General features: G+C 42.8%; 1 protein-coding gene across 1 annotated transcript in view; it reads right to left on the bottom strand.

Annotated features, from left to right (window-relative positions):
- The window catches only part of LOC144511734 (sushi, von Willebrand factor type A, EGF and pentraxin domain-containing protein 1-like), a 398,606-nt gene that overhangs the window by 278,733 nt on the left and 98,083 nt on the right, over positions 1-21,790 (bottom strand). The gene's annotated exons all lie outside the window — the stretch shown is intronic.

The raw sequence follows: 21,790 nt of genomic DNA, 5'->3' as shown, positions 1-21,790 counted from the left end.
CTAAAAATCACAACACTCCCACAAAGCTCCCAAGTGAGAGAAATCAGATGCTGAAACACTCCTCAATTCTTCCCTAGTCTACTCTCCACTTCCGCTATGTTTCCTTTCCTGACCTCTGCTCCTCCCTCTTACGCTCTTTTCTCTTACACCTCCACTCTCTTTCCTTTCCCTCATTTCCTATCACCCACTCACTCCACTCTCATCCCTGCCCCATTTTGTTCCCTTCACAGCATTAGTTGGGTTTAACCCAACATTAATTTAAAAATCATAGTTATACCAGATACTACAGCAAAGTTTTGACTGCAAAGTTGAGTGAGCATTCTTTCAGATTAAGTTTTTAAAATGGACCTCTTGACATTAAAAGAGAAGTCGGCCCAAGCCTAAATGTTGGGCACAATTTTCTCAACGTGTCGAACGAGCGAGAAAATGGGAGGTAACTTACGTGAGTTTACGGCATTCTGTGCAATACAGAGGCCACAATCTGATTCCCACCAGTAGTGGGGAGGTGGAGCCTATTCATGCCAGGAAGCCAGCTGCAGACTGCTAGGGATTGCCATTGCGCCGGTGCCCCGACCTCCCAGTATACTGTGCACACAGAGCACTGGGGGATTTATCAATCCCCTTCCCCTCACTGACCTCCCCGGATTGTTGGCCCGCCCGATCGCCAACCCCCTGATCACCGCGCCCCCTCCACCCCCCTTCCCCACCAATTCCCGGTCTCCTGATCACTGCCTCCCCCTAATCGCTGGCCTCCTGATCGCCAGCCTCAACCTCCAATCGCCGGCCCCACTGACCAGCCCCCACCCACCGATGCAGAGTTCCCCACTTCCCTCCCTTCCTACAGAACTCTCCCCTCCCGGCTCAGCCCGGTCAGGTCTGCCCCCCTCGGCACTGACCGGTGGGCAATGACAGGGTGCCCAGTGGATAGTATCACTCTGGCATTGCCCCCAAACCACCCTGGGGGCTTCAATGGCCCCCAGTCCCATCAGCAAATCCCTGTTGGTGAGGACCATCTGTAATGTTTGCCAGTGAGAATCTCCACCGGCGAGGTCAGAAAGGTGAGGCTGAGCTATTACGCCCTGGCTTGTTAATGATATGCAATGCACAACACATCATTGATATTGAAATCAGCCTCACATCCTTCCAGGCATGAGGCTGATTGCACCAGCTACCCAAAGTCTAAAACTAGAGGGCATAGGTTTAAGGTGAGAGGGGAGAGATACAAAAGTGTCCAGAGGGGCAATTTTTTCACACAGAGGGTGGAGAGTGTCTGGAACAAGCTGCCAGAGGTAGTAGTGGAGGCAGGTACAATTTTATCTTTTAAAAATCATTTAGATAGTTACATGGGTAAGATGGGTATACAGGGATATGGGCCAAATGCGGGCAATTGGGATTAGCTTAGGGGTTTTCAAAAAAAATTAGGGCGGCATGGACAAGTTGGGCCGAAGGGCCTGTTTCCATGCTGTAAACCTCTATGACTCTCTGTCTTTATGGCTGAATGCGGTTGGCAATATTGGGAGAAGTGAGAAATCAGGCGTCAACCTGATTTTTCGGCCCTTGCTCATATTTCCCGCACTGCTACTCGACCAGTGCAGTGGGGCGGAAAAATCTCACCCGTTCTCTTTTACATGCAACCACGAACTGCTTCACATGAAGAATTGCACAAAGGACTGAATATGTTGCAATTATCAGTGAACATCCCCACCTCTGACGTTTTGCTGGAGGAAAGGTCAGAAGGATTAATTTAAAATGCCTCATTTTCCTTCTCTCTATCCATCCGTAAACAGAAAGTTATTTTTGTTTTCAAGTTTCCCTTTTTCAGTGGTGATATATTTTTTCCCAACCCTTAAATATGGAGGGTTCCAATTCTCTATGATTAACTTGCACTGCAAGCTCAAGGCAAGATAAAATCAAAGGAGTTGGTTTTTTTCACACACAAAAAAAACATGGAGAGGAGTTTTGCAACATCCATGCCTTTTCACCCTTGTATAATACAAAGGGAATAAGGAAAAGGAAGGAGGTTCAGGATCACAATAAAATGCAAGTTAGGTTTTCATGTGTGTCCAGAGTCATGAATCAAAAATCCAATGGAATGTTTCTTCAGAAAGGAGGTTGACTGCTGCAGGGTGATCCATCTTTCCAGAAACGAGTTTTCCACTCGGGGGAAAAGGCACACACAATTGCCTGGATAGTACTAATTCCACATGTTTCAGCCGTTGACAGCGTGGAAGAGGGCCAGAGTTCATTCTGCTACCAACTGCTTGATGGTAGACAGTGCTATCATTTCTCTTTGTAGACCAAATCGTAACTGGCGGTTAGATTCAATAGCTGCAGCAGCTCAAAATTTCCCAGCTCACCAGTAGTGTTGGCAGGAAGGGGAGTAGTGAAGAGAGAATTTGCATGAGGAATTAAGGTAGAGAGAGTGTGTGCAGATGGAGTGGAGGTGGAGAGAGTGTGTAGAAAATCCCAGAGATTTCCACTCAAGAGAGAAGGCATGTTAAGCATGATCCCCAGTTACAAGTCATTGTGATGGAACAGGTAACACTGAGGCTAACAGCAGCAGATTGGAGACCAGGAGTTATGGACAGATGCCTTTGTTCATAGCTGGCTGGGACAGATAGTTCATCTGCTTAGACATGTTTTTTATTAATTCATTCATTCGCACGACCGTTGCGGTATTGCCAATCCCCAATTTACTTTGCTAGGCCATTTCAACAGGCATTTATGAGTCACCGCTGGAAGATTTCCTTTCCTAAAGGGCATTAGTGAACCAGGTGGGGTTTTGATCACCCTAATTGGATTCAAATTTCACCCTCTGCAGTGGTGGAATTCAAGCCCTAGTCCCCAAACCAATACCCCGGGTTTCTGGATTATTAGTCCAGTGACAATACCATAATGCCACCACCTCTCCAGAATGTGTTGGCTTGATTGGAATATTTATACCAGTCAATGTCTCTCTCACACACACACACACACACACGCATGCCCAGACCCGACATTTGCAGTTAGCCTATCAAAGGAAACGCAAGTGAGAAACAGACCAGTGCTTGGAGGAGCAACTCTATGGTTGCCCTGTCTTGAGATGCTAGGTTGGTGCTAAATCCATACCATTCAGCACAGTGACAATACCACACATGGAGGTTATCAAATATGAAGACAAGTCTTCATCTCCACAAAGTGTGCGCAGTGGCCACTTCTCCTGATATGGTCATGGACAGAGGTAACTGTAGCAGGCAGGTGGGTGAGGATGCTTTTTTTTACCTCTTGTGGTTCCTCACCACCTGCTGCAGACCCACCTAACCAGCTATGTCCTTTTGGAATTAACCAGCTTGGTCAGTAATGGTGCTACTGCGCCACTCTTGCCACCCTCTGTTTTCTTCAAGTGCTGTTCAATATGGAGCAATTCTGATTCATCAGCTGAGGACAGGCGTGGTTTGGGAGAGCAGCGGGGGGAAACAAGCAGTAATCATAGAATCCCTACAGTGCAGAAGGAAGCCATTCGGCCCATTGAGTCTGCACCGACCACAAACCCACCCATGCCCATTCCCACAAGCCATAGCTAGTCCCACTATCACTATGGGGAACTTAGCATGGCCAATCCACCTAACCCACACATCTTTGGACTGTGGGAGGAAACCGGAGCACCTAGAGGAAACCCACGCAGATTGTGGAAGAACATGCAAACTCCACACAGACAGTGACCCGAGGCCGGAATTGAACCCGGGTCCCTGACGCTGTGAGGCAGCAGTGCTAACCACTGTGCAACTGTGCTGCCCACAGTGGCACAGCGGTAATCAGTATGGCCTGATGCCATGAGACTTCACAGAGTCAATGTTGAGCAATTCCCTCCCAATTGTATGCCACTGTGCCACCACATCTGCTGGGTCTGTCCTGCCAGTGAACCAGGAGATTCCCAGGCATCACCACCATCCCTGGGTCAGTCTGTTGAGGTATGATTCCATGAGTATGACTATGTCAGGTTATTGCTTAACTAGTCCATGAGATAGCTCTGCCAGTTTTGGCACAAGGTCCCAGATGTTAATAAGGAGCATCTTGCAGGGTTGACAGAGCTGAGTTTACCATTGTTGCTTGCAGTGTCTAGGTCGATGTTGGATAGTCCAACCCATTTCATTCCTTTGAGAATTTGCGAGCCTAGATCTCAGATGCTATATTCATGGTCAGTGTAAAGTCCACGCCACTTTGGTCTCAGCCTCCTGAAGCTTCCTTGGGCATGTTATACCCTTCTGCATAATTTCAGAACTTAACCTCTACTCTCACTTGTTTTTAGATGGTGGCTGTTAGCAATAATTCTGCTGCTCCGTTTACACCTCTGGAGCCATCGTTGATATTACACTTGCCCTATTATCATTGCCTTTTGCCTTGCATCATCATCCCTTTTGTTATTTAATCCCTTCTGCCTTCCACCCGAACAGACCTTCCCCCTTTGACTTCAGGTCTATTAAGCAAGTACAGAAACCAAGGGGTGGTTGGAACTTCTCTCCATAGATGCTGTCAGACTGAATATGTCTTTTGTTTTTAATTCACAATTTCCAGTATCCAGGGAATTTACGAATGTAAAAGTCATTTGAGGTCTTAGCATTAAATCTTCCAAAACACAACCACTACCAACTAGATAAACAAGGGTAACACATACATGGGAACACCCACCACCTGGACATTCCCTTCCAAGTCACTTACCATCCTGACTTTCTTTCACTGACATAGGGTCAAAATCCTGGAACACTGTCCCCAACACGGCGGATATACCTACACCACAGGACGGCAGCAGTTTGAAAAGGCAGCTCACCACCTTCACAAGGGCAGTTAGGATGGGCAACAACTACTCGCTGAGCCAGCGAAACGCATGTCCCTTGCATAAATTAATTAACTTTTGAGAAATTAGCTATTTCTTAGTTTGGGGTCAATGTTAATGGATTCAAATAATGGGACTACAGGAAAATTCATCAACATTGAAATTAGCTTCCATCTTGGGGTATTTCCTCACAGAGATAGTGCAAGGACTATACTAATCTGAATGTTCAAAAGATTGTTAAATCAGACATTTCGCTATCTAATGGTGGTGTTCAAACTGATTGAATCAACACCCATTGCCCAGGCCATCATCTTCCCTGGCCTTTCTGCATCTTTCAAGAGTATTTTCCTGAGTTTAATCATTTTTGGGAGCATCTCTGTCACAGTCTGCACCCTGACCTAGTCACAAAGCTAGTGGGGTTGGGCACCATATAAAGAACAGTGTGCATGCTTAATATACACAAAATCATCATTGCAAGTTGCACAATGACAGAAGAAAGAAAATTGTCACATCAACTTGGATTTTAAACTGTTTCCGTTAAATAAAAACAATTTCCTGCAGCATTTAACAGATTGGCAAGTAATGTATTTGCAATACCATTTTATAATCACATGAAGCATACAGAAGAGAGATCCTTCAGACACTAAGTACTTGGTTGCTTTGCCACTTGGCTTTTTGAAACATTATTTAAAAAGGTGTTCATTATCAGTGCAACATTCAAACAGCAGATAAGAGTTGCTATCTCTAATCTTACAGGGCAATGACCCTTGTAAAAAATATTATAATTGGTCACAATACAAAGATGAGAACAATTATCTGAAGCTTTCCAATTGAAAAAAAAACAGTTAAAATGTTCCAATCTTACAAGTCTAAGATTGCATAAATATATATTTTAAAGTTTAAGTCTGATTTATTTCATAATTATTCAGTCTTATTAATTTCAGTGAACAAAAACGTCTCAACAGTAAATATTAGAATAATACTAGACAACATTTTGATCTGTACAGAATCCAAAAGATTGCACACAAGACTAATTCATCAGAACTGGCTAATAAGAGATGCAAAAACCTGAGAATCTAATCATTATTATCTAGTCAGCCTGGGATTGGAGGATAGCAAATGTGGTCCCGTTGTTTAAGAAGGGTAGCAGGGATAACCCGGGAAATTATAGGTCGGTGAGTTTGACGTCCGTGGTAGGGAAGTTGTTGGAGAGGATTCTTAGAGACAGGATGTATGTGCATTTAGAATGGAACAATCTCATTTGTGACAGACAGCATGGTTTTGTAAGAGGGAGGCCGTGCCTTACAAATTTGGTGGAGTTTTTTGAGGAAGTGACAAAAACGGTTAACGAAGGAAGGGCCGTGGATGTCGTCTATATGGATTTCAGTAAGGCATTTGACAAAAGTTCCACATGGCAGGTTGGTTAAGAAGGTTAAGGCTCATGGGATACAAGGAGAAGTGGCTAGATGGGTGGAGAACTGGCTTGGCCATAGGAGACAGAGGGTAGCAGTCGAAGTGTCTTTTTCCGGCTGGAGGTCTGTGACCAGTGGTGTTCCGCAGGGCTCTGTACTGGGACCTCTGCTATTTGTGATATATATATATGATTTGGAAGAAGGTGTAACTGGTGTTATCAGGAAGTTTGCGGATGACACGAAGATGGCTGGACTTGCGGATAGCGATGAGCATTGTTGGACAATACAGCAGGATATAGATAGGCTGGAAAATTGGGCGGAGAGGTGGCAGATGGAATTTAATCTGGATAAATGTGAAGTGATGCATTTTGGAAGAAATAATGCAGGGAGGAGTTATACAATAAATGGCAGAGTCATCAAGAGTATAGAAACACAGAGGGACCTAGGTGTGCAAGTCCACAAATCCTTGAAGGTGGCAACACAGATTGAGAAGGTGGTGAAGAAGGCATATGGTATGCTTGCCTTTATAGGATGGGGTATAGAGTATAAAAGCTGGAGTCTGATGATGCAGCTGTATAGAACGCTGGTTAGGCCACATTTGGAGTACTGCGTCCAGTTCTGGTCGCTGCACTACCAGAAGGACGTGGAGGCGTGAGAGAGAGTGCAGAGAAGGTTTACCAGGATGTTGCCTGGTATGGAGGGTCTTAGCTATGAGGAGAGATTGGGTAAACTGGAGTTGTTCTCCCTGGAAAGACAGAGAATGAGGGGAGATCTAATACAGGTGTACAAGATTATGAAGGGGATAGATAGGGTGAACAGTGGGAAGCTTTTTCCCAGATCAGAAGTGACGATCACGAGGGGTCACGGGCTCAAGCTGAGAGGGGTGAAGTATAAACCGGATATTAGAGGGATGTTTTTTTACACAGAGGGTGGTGGGGGCCTGAAATGCGCTGCCAAGTAGGGTGGTGGAGGCAGACACGCTGACATCGTTTAAGACTTACTTGGATAGTCACATGAGCAGCCTGGGAATGGAGGGATACAAACGATTGGTCTAGTTGGACCAAGGAGCGGTACAGGCTTGGAGGGCCGAAGGGCCTGTTTCCTGTGCTGTACTGTTCTTTGTTCTTTTTTGTTCTTATTTCCAAAGTCACCGTTTCAGGAGAAAAATATTTACTCAGCCCATGTGAGTGGCAATAATAATGGAAATCAAAAGAAAGTGATGTGATGTCTGCTGAATTGATACAATTCAGGCACAAAAGGGAATATTAAAATGAATCTGATATTTTTAAATAGTTAGAACCTGCACCCTTTCTTCATGTCCTCAAGACTGAAGCATGAATTGTCAACAAAGCAAGGAATAATTTATTAACTGGCTGTAAAACACTTGAGATGTCCTATTCTTCCGTAAATATAGAAAATATACAATGAAGGATTACAACAACATTTTTGAAAGATTTAGATCTATAGTAAACATCAGTTTAAATTACAACACAAATAAAATTAATACACCCCCTTCATTTTCTCCTCTTTAAAAAACGACACTTGAAATGGATTACATTCACAGGTGGAAAACAAAATCACCAAACTTGAATAGTTGGTCACACCTCTGCACTGGGTAACATTTGTTTCATTACAACTGCAAGCTTCAAAGATTTTCTGTTTTACCTGTTCAGTTATTGAACTATGCCTGTGGCGAGTTTGCAAATGAATCAATAATGGTCCTTTTTAGAAGGCCCTAGTCAAGTGCTCAATATACACAACCTATATCCATCCAGAAGACATTGTTGCAGTATCGCATCTACTTCTTTCAACTCGGATTATCCCAAAAATACTGTGCAAAGACTGATCATAAAAAAAGTGCTTCAGTTCATTGCAGGCAGGATCAAATTAGATCACAAATACAGTGAGACCCAGGACCAGGAGGAGCGGTTCAAACTGTTGACCTGTAAGGAAATCAGAAGGTTTAAAGAAAAAAAAACGACAAATACAAAAAGACAACAATGGTCAATTTTGTTGAGTCAATATTCAAACTTATAATTGGTAGTTAAAATGAGAAATTTCAACAGTAATGCATAAACATTTTATTTAATTTTGATACAAGGCAAATTCACTCAAGCTTCTTTGAAAAATATTGTAAATTGTGGCTGATCTATTAGGCAGAACAGCAGGATGGCAACAGTTTCAATTAAGAACTACATTCTGGTTGGTAAATAAGTTTTTGTTTTGCTGTGTGTGGTGAACCATTGTTGGTTCCCACCAGGTAGTGCTGAGCCATGGTCTGGCCAGTACTATGTCGATATGTTACTGTTGGGGTTAGGGTTGGGCTGTTCTACCTGTTAATATAGTCCTATGGTACACCCCAGTTGGCTCCGCCTCCTGGGAGAGGTATAAAGGTCACTGCTCTGCCTGGTGACCCTTTAGTCTGGGATCGTATACTGTATATAGTAGCTCTGTTATTGTTGGCAATAAAAGCCTTTATTTCCCGAGTACATCCTGCCTCTCGTGTGTTATATCGCGCATCAATTTTATTGCCAACAAGTAAATTCTTTTTTTTGAAAAAAAAACGACAAAAGAAAACATGGAGCAAATGCTTAAACCCGAACGGCTTACATTGGACCCACATGCGGCGGGAGCATCGAACACTTTCGACCACTGGTTGAAGTGTTTCCAAGATTACCTCGACGCCTCCACAGCGGTCACCGACGACGCCGACAGACTCCGGGTCCTCCACGCGAGGGTAAGTGACGCTGTATACTTAGCGATCCGTGGGGCCACCGACTACAAAGGGGCCCTCGAGCTTCTCAAGAAGCGATACAGCAAATCGCCGAATGAGGTCCATGCTCGACACCTTCTAGCCACTCGACGGCGGCAGCCCGGCGAAATGACGGAACAGTACGCGTGCGAGCTTCAGCAGCTAGCCAGAGCCTGCAACTGCAAGTCAGTGTCGGCAGACCAGTACATGAGCGACCTAGTTCGAGATGTGTTTGTGGCGGGAATCGGCTCGTCGTACATCCGCCTTCGGCTGTTGGAGCAAGGTAACCTCGATCTCACTAAAACCATAGAGTTAGCTGACGCTCTAGAAACGGCCTCCAAAAGTCTGGAGATGTACCCCGACGACCACGTGGAGACAGTGTGGCAGGGGCAGTCACAGACTCCACTTTATTCAGCGGGACCGAAAAACTGCGCGATTGCGTTCCCAGCCTCGGACCTGACGATGGCAGCAGCTCCAGGTGGCCCGCGGTGTTACTTCTGTGGGGGGGTGAAACACCCTCGGCAGCGATGTCCAGCTAAAGCGGTGTTGTGCTCCGCCTGCGGCAAGAAGGGGCATTATTCCAATGTATGCCAGTCCAAACCTCCATCCAAAAACAGCAGTGCGGCGTGTGACTCCCCGGAGCCGGCCTCCTTGTCTTCTGCGTCTTCAAGGTCTTCTACCACGTGCGATTCCAGGACGTCGCCATTCCGACCGACGGAGTCACAAGACACGTGCGACCTGCAGGAGCCGCAGGTTTTGCCGCCATCGTCCACGTGTGACCTATGGGGGCAGCCATTTTGGTCGGCACCGACCGCGAATGACCAGCAGGTGTCGTCATCAACCATCTCAGCTGCCTGCAGTTGCACCCACGAACCAACGGTGGCGTCAATCATCCTGGACCAGGCCAAGCCTCACAGACTCGACAAGTCCATGATGGACATACAGCTTGCCTGAGTCCAGGAGATGGTCGCCACTTCAAGGCGTGCCCGAGTTCAGCGGATTGTCACCACCTCGTGGTCTACCGGCCCATGAGGCACTGGAGGACACCGCCTTGGAGAGAACGTCACCGCGATTGCCTGAACCGGTGTCATCGCCGGTGTTGAGGAGGTCACAGCGACGGTGCGGTCCCCCAGGCCGTTTGAACTTATAGACAGATGAAGAATTGTTCTGTGTTTTGTACCCCGCCCGCCTTTGTTTTCAAAGGAGGGGTGAATGTGGTGAACCATTGTTGGTTCCCACCAGGTAGTGCTGAGCCATGGTCTGGCCAGTACTATGAGTCTGTAGATATATTACTGTTGGGGTTAGGGTTGGGCTGTTCTACCTGTTAATATAGTCCTATGGTACACCCCAGTTGGCTCCGCCTCCTGGGAGAGGTATAAAGGTCACTGCTCTGCCTGGTGACCCTTTAGTCTGGGATCATATACTGCATATAGTAGCTCTGTTATTGTTGGCAATAAAAGCCTTTATTTCCCGAGTACATCCTGCCTCTTGTGTGTTATATCGCGCATCACTGTGTGCCTGGGAAATTGACCTATGGTGCTGGTGCAAAGGAAAATAAGATCAGGTTTATGTCCTGTTTCATGCCCCTTTCTGTTTACCTGATCCACAGCATACAGGAGCCTTGAACTATAATATGATCAGATTCAGTGAGGGCCATTGAGAAGCAGATGGCGGCAAGGGGGGCAATTACTTTATCTCACTCTTTTTCCTGAAGAATAAAACTGTTGAGTACTCTAGTGTAGGGGCAGCCAAACATACTCAGTTCAGGTAGAAATTTGCTTAGCTGTCCTTTGTCTGGAACATTTTCCAATCTCCCAAGAACTAGAACTTAATTAAAGAAACTGGCTGTTCTCTTCAGGAGTACTCCAAGTAGCTTGTACTGTGCAGGAATAAGGTTGATGTGAATGTGGAGTCCAGTGGGTCCCAGGTTACTCCATCTCCTTCCATGATAGATCTCATCAAATCTAACGTGCATCTGAACATTCTGATTGTTGCAAGAGCATATTCAGGAACCAAAATAACTACATAGCTTAGGAAAAGGCAGGCCATTTGAAGCAATGGCCAAATACAACCATGGACTAAATTGCTTCCTTCTGTACTCTAAACCGCTATGGTTTTGCTGATTTTTAATCACAGAAAACTGATGAGAACAAAGATTCTGGACATGGAGAAAAGAATCTGCACTGTGGAAACTTGTACATTGGCCATTCCTTTAAAAAAAGTACAAAAAATAACCTCTGCATTGTTGACCATGCCACATACCGAACAATTAAAAGAAGAAGACCTTCTTGAAAGGGTGGTGGAGGCAGGTTCAATTGAGGTATTCAAAGGGCAATTGGATTCCTATCTGAAAAGGATGAATGTGTAAAGTGACGGAAATATGGCCGGGGAGTGGGATTAGGTAGAATGTTCTTTTTAGGCCAGTGAGACTCAATGGGCTGAATGGCCACCTTCTGCACTATTTGCACTGATTCTGTGAAGACTAGCAAGATCAACACGCGTCTGTAGGACTGGTGCAGAAGAGGGGATGAAATTGAGATTTTTATACAGCTCTACAGGACTCTGTTCTCAGTCATTAACTACAGCCATAATCAGAACGTTCAGATGCACGTTAGATTTGATGAGTTCTATCATAGAAGGAGATGGAATAACCTGGGACCCACTGGACTCCACATTCCCATTAACCTTATTCCTGCACAGTACAAGCTACTTGGAGTACTCCTGAAGAGAACAGCCAGTTTCTTTAATTAAGTTCTAGTTCTTGGGAGATTGGAAAATGTTCCAGACAAAGGACAGCGAAGCAAGTTTCTACCTGAACTGAAATGACACCCATCCTAGAGGAGAATGAAAATAGTTTAAATCTTTCCCAAATGTTCAGATATGACAAATGTTGGAAGAAGTGTAGAGAAAATTAACAGGATTAATGAAGCTGTTGAAGCAGAATTCATGCAGATACCATAATTAATGAAAATACCAAATCCTTGTCATGATAACAGATTTTCATATTTGTAAACCCATTTGGTCACATTAAACTGCATAGCATGAAATGAGCAGGAACTATTTGCTGTACTAATAGGAATTTTACAGATAAATGGTAACTGTATGCAGAAAATGACATTAAACCATTAATGCTTAATTTCGAGCAGCATAGAGAATCCCAATTACTTTGAATATTTGGAAATTTGCTTGCATGTCCCCATTAAAATGAACTGTAGAAATGTCAGCAAGTTTGTACTACTCAGTTCTCCATACTCACCAACTCTTGAAGATCCACTTTTTGACCCATCTGTTGAGAAATTAAACAAATTAGTAAACTGTTTTTTGTGTATTATCAATGTACATATTGTCCAGCATATGGCAATCAACTCCTTTAATCACATAAATAACAAGTCTCCCTTGTAACAAGATAATCCCTTGGCACCTCTACCACAGGGTAGAAGAGATGGAGGCTATACTTGTGTTCTTAGAAAGCAAAGATGGTCAAATCTTGCTGAAGGAAATATTTCAGAAACAAAAGTACTGTCGGAAATGGTCACAAATGATGTGTTCCTTTGACAAATGAAAAATAATGCATTCTGTTAATTATGATTCATAATTATGATTTACTAACTAAACACCAATTTAGAAACTAGCAGTTTGAACCCAACATTTCCTCACTCAGAAACATATCTTCCATACTTTTGATATCACATTAACTAGCCTCCAGTTCTCATTTTTCTCTCTCTCCCTCCTTTCTTGCTACATTTGCAACCATCCAATTCATTGAACTGTTGGAGAATTCAAGAAGATCAAAACCAATGCATCCACCATTTCTGTATCAACCTTGTTTAAAACCCTAGGATGCAGCTGATCAAGTCCAGAGGATTTGTTGACTTTGAGACTCATTACTTTCTTCAGTTCTGTTATCTACTAATTTCTCAAAACTTTATTCTTTGTGCAACTTTGATTCCCTATAATTTGTAACTCTTTACAGTAGACACAAGTATCCAGTTAATATCTCTGCCATTTTCTGATTCCCATCATGATTTCTCCTGCCAATTAACAGACCAACTTTCACTAATCTCTTCCTTTTTACATAGCAACTGAAACTTTTACAATCAATGCTTATGCTTCAGAGTTGAGTCTCATTCTGTTTTGGTCATCCTTTGAATTTTAAAATCCTTAACTCATCTTTCTGACAAATGCCTTCTCAATCCAATCTACCTTCATTAACACATGCCGACATAGTTTGTTTCAGATTCTAAATCCAAACAAAGCAATCTCACAACATAATTGTCAAATTTCATTCATTCACTTCCAAAAACATATTCCTGTGCCTGTTTTGGGTTCTGACAGAATAGTTGTGTCTCAACTACTTAATCATTTCACTTGGAATTTATCTCCTGTAATCCACAACTATCCTGCTCCATTGTTAGTCATTGCAGAGATAACCACCTGAAAACAGCTAATGGGATTTAGTAAAATCTCCATTGCTATCAATATCAATTTCACTTGGAACACAAGATACTTTTGATTATTTTCAATATTAAATGGTACTATGGAGGACAAATCATATTTCTGAAAATGTATGCATGATTTTCAAAGCAATGTGAACAAAGGTGTTTACAGTTTTCTGTTCCTTTCAAATCTAATATGGCTGAAGAGTTTGCATTACATATGGCATAAGATAAACGCATAGCAGTCTTAATTTTATGAAGTAGTACAAATGAATGCACAGGGCCACAACATGTAGAATCTTATTAAGACATAGTAAATACTTATTACTAGGAGTGATAGTGATGTTGGTACTTATGGATCATGTAAAAGAAAAAATGTTCAGCTGACTCAGAATAGAACAACCATAAGAATGCTTATCAAGTATCGGCCTGGCGTATTGAAAGTGCATCTTGGGAGTACACCATGAATTCAAAAGAATATACATTAGCAGTACAGCCAATTGTTGTGTGGGGGAAGCAATATTGTTAATCACCAACTCAGGGAAACCATTACTATTATAAAAATCGACAAATTTTGAGCCATCTACATGGAGCCAAAAGAGGGCAATACTCTACTTATAACTTATTTTGCATTCTTGCAACAAAGGGGATTAATTGTTATCCAAGTGGTGGGTTGCAAAAGTTGGGACATGATCTGAAACAGTTTGAGAACATTTATAACAAAACAAACATGTCATGCTTAATTAGATGTTTATAATTTTCTTTTGGAGAGTTATGGTTGGAGCCTGAAAGCATAGCTTATGACATTATAAAGAAAATGGCAGTTACTATCTGGCAATTAATCCACAATGGCTATATCATAGCTCAAATGTTTGATGCCTCAAAAGGAAAAATAATAGTCAAGATTACTCTCGGACTGGTGTGCAAAATGAAGCGTTGAAATTATTTAAATGGAGGGAATTCAATTCTCAAAGCACTGACATTCACCAAATCTACCTGTCCACAACATCCCCCCCAAAAAATCAGAGGCAACACAGACCATGTTTTAACCTGAAGTGATTTAACTATATCCTCAAGTATTATATGCACACTTAATAATATTCACTTAATTAAGTGAATAAATCTGCAGATATTTGACCCTTAAATGAACTTTTGAGGAACATCAGAAATAACTGCACCCTCTCAGACTGGCATGTATTTGAAGTAGAGTAAGCACTACTGCACAAAGTATTCCAAAGATAGTCTAAACTTGTAGAAAAGTTAGGTTTGATAATTAGTTTGTAATTTGGTTATGGTAACAGACAAGTAATTGAACTCACGACTATATTTTGCTGAATTGTGGTCAGTATAGGACACTAGCAAGTCACATGACTAGGCCCCTGTTAAAATTGTGCAAAGCATAACAATTGCAAGAATCTATGCAATTAGTCAGAATTAGTTTGATTTTTTTTAACTAATAGCATTGCAAATGTGTAACCATCTTTTGACATTGTAAGTTTGAGTAGAGTTCTGTAATCAGGTTTATTTTGTGACTTACATTCTTTATGAACTGAAACATATTAGACTTCATGTTGTGTTTGTATCTAGTTACTACTCATCTCCAGGCACTGATTTTATTTGTAATTACACTATGTACCACTTTATTTTAATTAACTTACACAAAGCAAAGGCAGATAAGAATTTTACAACATACCTAGACATCCATTAAATATTTGGGTTACTGAGCCTAATGTTCATCAGCAGTGCTTCACTCATCTTGAATAAGCAAACACCAAAACTGTGATTTTCCACTCCCGTTTTTGGAAGATGGAAGCAGTGGAGAATAACGTGGTAGTCCCAAAATGCCTTTTGCACCGATGTGATTTTCCTGATCTTTTTTCCCCGCACCCCGCACCCCCCCCCCCCCCCCCCGCCCCCTCAATATTGCAATAGGAATCCCGACTTTCCAAGATTCACATTTGCAATTTATGATATCAGGCCTTCACACTGGATAGTTCCCCATGTTAATTTATCCAGTCTCTCCCCCAAAGTTAAATTGTCCTTTTAACTGTGAGGCAGCAGTGCTAACCACTTGGCGGCAAAACGCTAGGGATCCAGGTTCAATTCCGCCTCGGGTCGCTGTCCGTGTGGAGTTTGCATTTTCTCCCCGTGTCTGCGTGGGTTTCCTCTGGATGCTCCGGTTTCCTCCCACAGTCCAAAGATGTACATTTTAGGTTGATTGGCAATGTTAAATTGACCCTTGTGCCAGGGGGATTAGCAGGGAAAATATGTGAGGTCATGGGAATAGGGTTTGGGTGGGATTGTGGTTGGTACAGACTCAATGGGCTGAATAGCCTCTTTCTATCCTGTAGGGATTCTATGATTCACATCGGTGTGAAGATGCTGTGCATTCCATTGGGAGGGAAGAGGGGTATAGGCTTTACTTGGCTACAGAGACAGAGGGAGCTTGATGTGCGGTTTTATAGGGGACAAAGTTGGTCAAATAAATAGATAAGACTATAGGTGGATATGTACAAGATAAAAACCAATGAAGTAACAAATGCAGGTTGGGAAGGAGAAATCCAACACCAGAGTTACCACTAAAAAGAACTTCCATTGCCATGATTGGACAATGAAATGATGGAGCGCCAAAGCAGATTTTTCAATTAATGATAAGACAATCAGAATGGGATATAATTAGTGTTTTAATTCTAAAGAGTTCAGTACCCAAGAGGGAGCGTGTCCTAGTGTTCAGCCAGAAATTATCAAAGCTAAGTTACATTGAAGCTATATTTGAGCAACTTACCATCACCCAGACTTTCATAAAAGAATAGTCGCTTGGATGCTGTCCTGGAAATGAAGTCTAGCGCAAGTCACTGACTTTGAGAGAAAATGGGCCAAGGGAAATTCAAGCAATGAGGACAAGGAAGAGGAGCAATAAAATTCTTTAGTACCTGAGTTCACAAACAGCCGGCAATGGTGACCACATTGAATTTGTCCTGCAGATAACATATCTTGAACCTCCTTCCTGAAACATGTAACCTTGGTTACATTTGTAAGTAACTTTAGTACCCACAGGAAAGATGGGCTCAGAAATATGTTCGTCAGTTGGTGAGCCATCTTTTAATGCTGGAGGTTTGCCACAGTCCCCTTTTGCAATTAAAAAAATGTTCATTGTCTCAACAAGTCTCCTGTCCAGTACATTTAAGTCACATTTAGAAGATAACTCCCCAAATGTAAAGTACCTCAGGTCTTATAATTTCATTCTAGAATTCAGAAGGCACATGGATTTTCTCACAACTGCCAAATTCCTTGACATAAAAGGACAAAGCAAAGTGGTAGGGCAGGGCACTAAATAGACTTGGCAATGGCCAGGATGTGGACTTTGGGACATAATGCATCATTTACCATCAAGACTTCACAGAACCCGATTCAAAGTGGCTGCGGATTGGAAAGTTCAGTAACAACAGCTCTAGTGTTCCGGATGTTAAGTTAGAGGAAAATTTCACTTTCCACAAAATCATGTCAGAGAAAGCTGAGTCACAGAGAAATAGTGATAAAAACCCCTCCACACAAGAGCAAGGATGTCACAGAATGGTTGTATGATATTCCTCTGGAGAAGGTTGAACAACCAGAGATTATGGTCAACATTGGTACCAATGAGAAAGGTAGGAAGGGGAATGAGGTCGCAAAATATTTCAGGGGCTAAATGGTTCGAAGCGGGACTTCAAAAACATGTATTCTCCAGATTACTCCCAGTGCCAAATGCTAGTGAGCTGAGGAATAAAGAAGTGAGTGAGCAAACACATGGCTGGAAAACTGGTGCAAGACTTGATTAGCTGTAAGTATTCGCATTTCAAACACTATTCATGTAAATTGAGTCTGTGTCTTTATATGCCCTGTTTGTGAACAGAATTCCCACTCAGCTGAAGAAGGGGCTTGGAGCTCCGAAAGCTTGTGTGGCTTTTGCTACCAAATAAACCTGTTGGACTTTAACCTGGTGTTGTTAAACTTCTTACTGGAGGAGTACATTAAGAACCAATGGATTTTAGATTTAGTATTATGTCAGAGGTAATGATCAGTGTAAAGTTATTCAATTGGATAGAAAAAAGTCAGGAAGGTACATTTCTAAATGGAGAGGAGATGGAAGTGTTGATCTCCAAAGCAACCTGGGTGTCCTTGTTCATGAATCACTAACGGCTGGCAGGGAGGTACAGCAAGCAATTAGAAATGTAAATGGTACACTGGCCCTCATTGAAAGAGGTTGGCATACAGGAGTAAAGATGTCTTGGTGAGACTGCACAGCGAGTACTCAGCATAGCAGTGGTGTGCAACTTGCAACATGCAGGCCACATGTGACCAATCAGGCTGTGTGCATGTCCCATGAGACATTTGGCCATTGCCCATGTGCAGGCTTGCCAAATTCTCCTAGTTTAGGCCTGTGTATTTTTCTTCCTACTGGGGTACACACAAAGCAAGGATATACCAGGTCAGAAGAATGTAACAATCACTCCTTTGACAATCAATGGCATTCCCCTTTGCTGAATCCCCCATTAACACCCTGGAGGCTGCCATTGACCAGAAACTAAACAAGACAAGAGCAGTTCAGAGGATAGGAATCCTATGGCGAGTAACTCACCTCCTGACTCCCTAAAGCCTATCCACAGTATACCAAATGGAGTGTGATGGGATACTCTCGCTTTGCCTGGATGAGGGAAATGCCAACAACACTCAAGAAGCTCAACACCAACTAAGACAAAGTCGTTCACTTGGTTTGGTATCCCTTCCTCAAACATTCACTCCCTCCATCATCGGCAAACAGTGGCTGCAGTGTGCACCATCGACAAGATGTACTCCAGGAACACATCAAGACTACTTAGGCAGCACTTTCCAAACACATAACCGCTACCATCTAGCAGGACAACAGCAGCAGAGATATGCGAACATGACCACCTGGAAGTTGTTTCAGTAAATCTTGAAGTCTATGCCGCATCATTCTTGATCCTTTTACAAGCGAGAAAAGTTTCTGCCCGAGTCCTGCTCCCTCAGTTTTGAACATCAAATTGCCTCTTAGCCACCTTCTTTCCAAGGAGAATCATTCTTGTAAACCCCTTCTGCCACCTCTCCAATGCATCAGGATCCTTCAGCATAACCTCCTTGCTCTTCTACTCGAAGCCCCCATTAATGAATCCTAGGATATGATACGCTTTATTAATCACTTTCTCCATTTGTCCTGCCACCTTCAACAATCTTTGCATATAAACACCCAGGTCTCTCTGTGCCTGTATCCCCTTATTTTATATTGTATCTCTACCAAGATGCATCGCCTCACACTTCTCTGCATTGGACTTCACCTGTCATCTATCTGTTGACTTCATCAGCACAGTGGAACAGTTGTTAGCACTGCTGCCCCACAGTGCCAGGGATCTGGGTTTGATTCGGCTTGCATCACTGTCTGTGTAGAGTCTGCACGTTCTCCCCACGTCAGTGTGGGTTTCCTCCGGGTGCTCCGGTTTCCTCCCACAGTCCAAAAGACGTGGTTAGGTGCATTGGCCATGCTAAATTCTCCCTCAGTGTACCCGAACAGGCACTGGAGTGCGCATCTCAGATTTTCACAGTAACTTCATTGTAGTGTTAATGTAAGCCTATTGGTGACACGAATAAACAAACTTTAAACTTGTCCATACCCTTTAAACTGTCCTGATAGTTTAATGATACTTCCAAGTTTTACATCATTTTCAAAATTTGAAATTTTCCCATGCACACCAAAATCTAGATCAATAATATGCATTAGGAAAAGCAAGGGGGATCTCCACGACAAATCTTTCTGCAGCCTGAAAAATATCCATTACTTTCTGCTTCCCATTATTTAGCCATTTTGTATCCACGTTGCTACTGTCACTTTTCTTCCATCAGCTATAACTTTTCTCACCAGTCTATTGTGTGGCTCTGTATCAAATGCCTTCTGAAGCTGGATGTACGCCATATCAACAGCATTACCCTCATCAACCCAATCACTTCAAGAAAACTCCAGCAAGTTAGACATGATTTCCCCTTTAGAAATCCATGCTGGTTCTTCCTGTTGATCTACATTTTTCCATGTGACTACTCATTCTATCCTAAACATTTTTTTCTGGAAGCTTACCTACCACAAGTGATTAGCCTGTAACTGCTGGATTCATCCTAAAATAGCAATTGCCTACTATCAGAACACAAGGAACCTAACTAGGTACATTTTAAAAGCTCCAAGAAGTTTTTTGTATTACTAGGAATGGAAGATGCACCCAAACTAGAAAACAGTCTGCAAAACAACCATTGCCAAAATAGATTCAGAAATAAGAGGGCGGACAAGGGTTCTTTTTAATTTCTCATCCAAATGATAGCACCTCCGACAATTCACCACTACAAGCCTGTGTGTTTCAGGAACCTGGAGTAGGACTTGAACCCACATCCATCTGGCTAGAATGAAAGACTGCTACTAACAGAGGTATGGCTGGCAGTCAACTCCAGAAGGAACAAAACTTAAGTAGAGCATAAGCAGATAAACAGGGGCCAGATTTGGGTGACCAAGATGGAAATAGGCAGTCATGATGGTGATCATGAGGCTGGCAGTTCACTTTAAGGTTAATATGACCAAAAGAAATTGTTAACAAGCTGGTTCAACCTCAGACTGTAATCAGAGCTATAAAGTTTGTGGTGGGGGCCAAAAGTTTAGTGCCTTGGCCAATATCTATAGACTGCCTTTAAAGAGGAGCTAGTTCAGCCAAAGTCAAGGTAGATTCCCAAAACGGGGAAGAAAGAGAAAGCCAGAACTCCCTGGATGACGAAAGTGAGGGAGAGAGAGAGAGAAGAAAAAGGGTGCTTGAGGTCAGAGGAGGGTTGATGAGTTATTCTAGTGTAAAGGATTTTAAAATGCATTTGATAAGTCTCAAAGAGCTAGTTCAGCCATTCTTTCTGGTTGTATTATGTTCTGCTCTGCCCCCAAGAAACTACAAAAGATCGTGAATGTCACCCTATCGATTACGCAAACCAGTCTCCCATCCATTGATTCTGTCTACACTTCCTGCTGCCTCAGCAAAGCAGCCAGCATAATTAAGGACCCCACACACACCAGACATGCTCTCTTCCACCTTCTTCCGTCGGGAAAAAGATACAAAAATCTGAGGTCACGTACCAACTGACTCAAGAACAACTCCCCTGCTGCCATCCCACTTTTGATTGGACCTAACTTGCATTAAGTTGACCTTTCTCTACAACTATCTATGACTGTAACACTATATTCTGCTCTCTCTCTTTTCCTTCTCCATGAATCGAGTGCCTTGTATGGTGCACAAGAAACAATACTTTTCACTGTATACTAATACATGTGACAATAATGAATCAAATTCAAGGAACATTTCCAAAATGGGGAAGAAAGAAAGAGAGAAGACCAGAGTTCCCTGGAAGACGAAAGTGAGAGAAAAAAAAAGATACTTGAGGTCAGGAGGGTTGATGAGGTTATTCTAGTGTATAGGATTTCCAAAATGCATTTGATGTGTCTCAAAGAGATTGTCCCTGGCAGGACGATAGAAAATTGGCTGAGTAAAAGAGGGTAGTAGTGAATAGTTGTTTTCAGACTGGGGAGTGACATGTGGTGGGGTTCCCCAGGAATCAGTATCAGGTTCATAACCCTTCTCAATCTATATGCCATGACCTAGACTTTAATTTGGGCGTGGAGGACAACATTTCAAAGTTAACAGAAAAGATTGTGAAAGGGGGTGGGAGGAGAATGATAGCTGAATGAATAGAAAGGCAATGTATAAAAAACAAACAAGTCATCAAAATACTTGTGACAACTGACTGATGTTACTGCCAAGGCACAGTGCGTAGATGAGAAATAAAGGGTGCCAAGAATAGATCCCTGGCTGGTACCAAAGTTAACACTGTGGGACTGAGAAGGGAAGACATTGCAGCAAATCTCTCGCTACCATTAAATAGAAAATAATAGAACCAACAGCTGGACAACAAATAAAGCATTGGAGCATAGTCTGAGAGCACATAATTGTACAAGGCATCATCAGCTGGGAGGAGTACAAGGGGGAAGCATCATTACCCCTCAGTTAATTTCCCATCAAAGCAATGGTGCGAATCTGATTCTCCACGATGAGATCATGGATGGAAAGGGCTTTGTTTACAAATGAGTGGAGCTTCTGTAGGATGAATACAGATAGGTGATACCTGATCTGCTGGTGTTGCATTGGGGCTGGGTTAGAGTTCAACAAAATTAGCCTCCAGTAGAAAACATCGAGCTGGAAGCACCACGATGGAATTAGATCGAGCGCCAGTTAGTAGGACTCTGTCTGACTTGTACAGGGAACATCTCTGGCTCTAAATCCATGCTGCAATGGGCTGTGTAGAG

The sequence above is a fragment of the Mustelus asterias genome, chromosome 25 (assembly GCF_964213995.1).
Source record: "Mustelus asterias chromosome 25, sMusAst1.hap1.1, whole genome shotgun sequence".
NCBI lineage: Eukaryota > Metazoa > Chordata > Chondrichthyes > Carcharhiniformes > Triakidae > Mustelus > Mustelus asterias.
The sequence above is the reverse complement of the archived record's forward strand: the minus strand, read 5'-3'. Positions and strand labels throughout refer to the sequence as shown.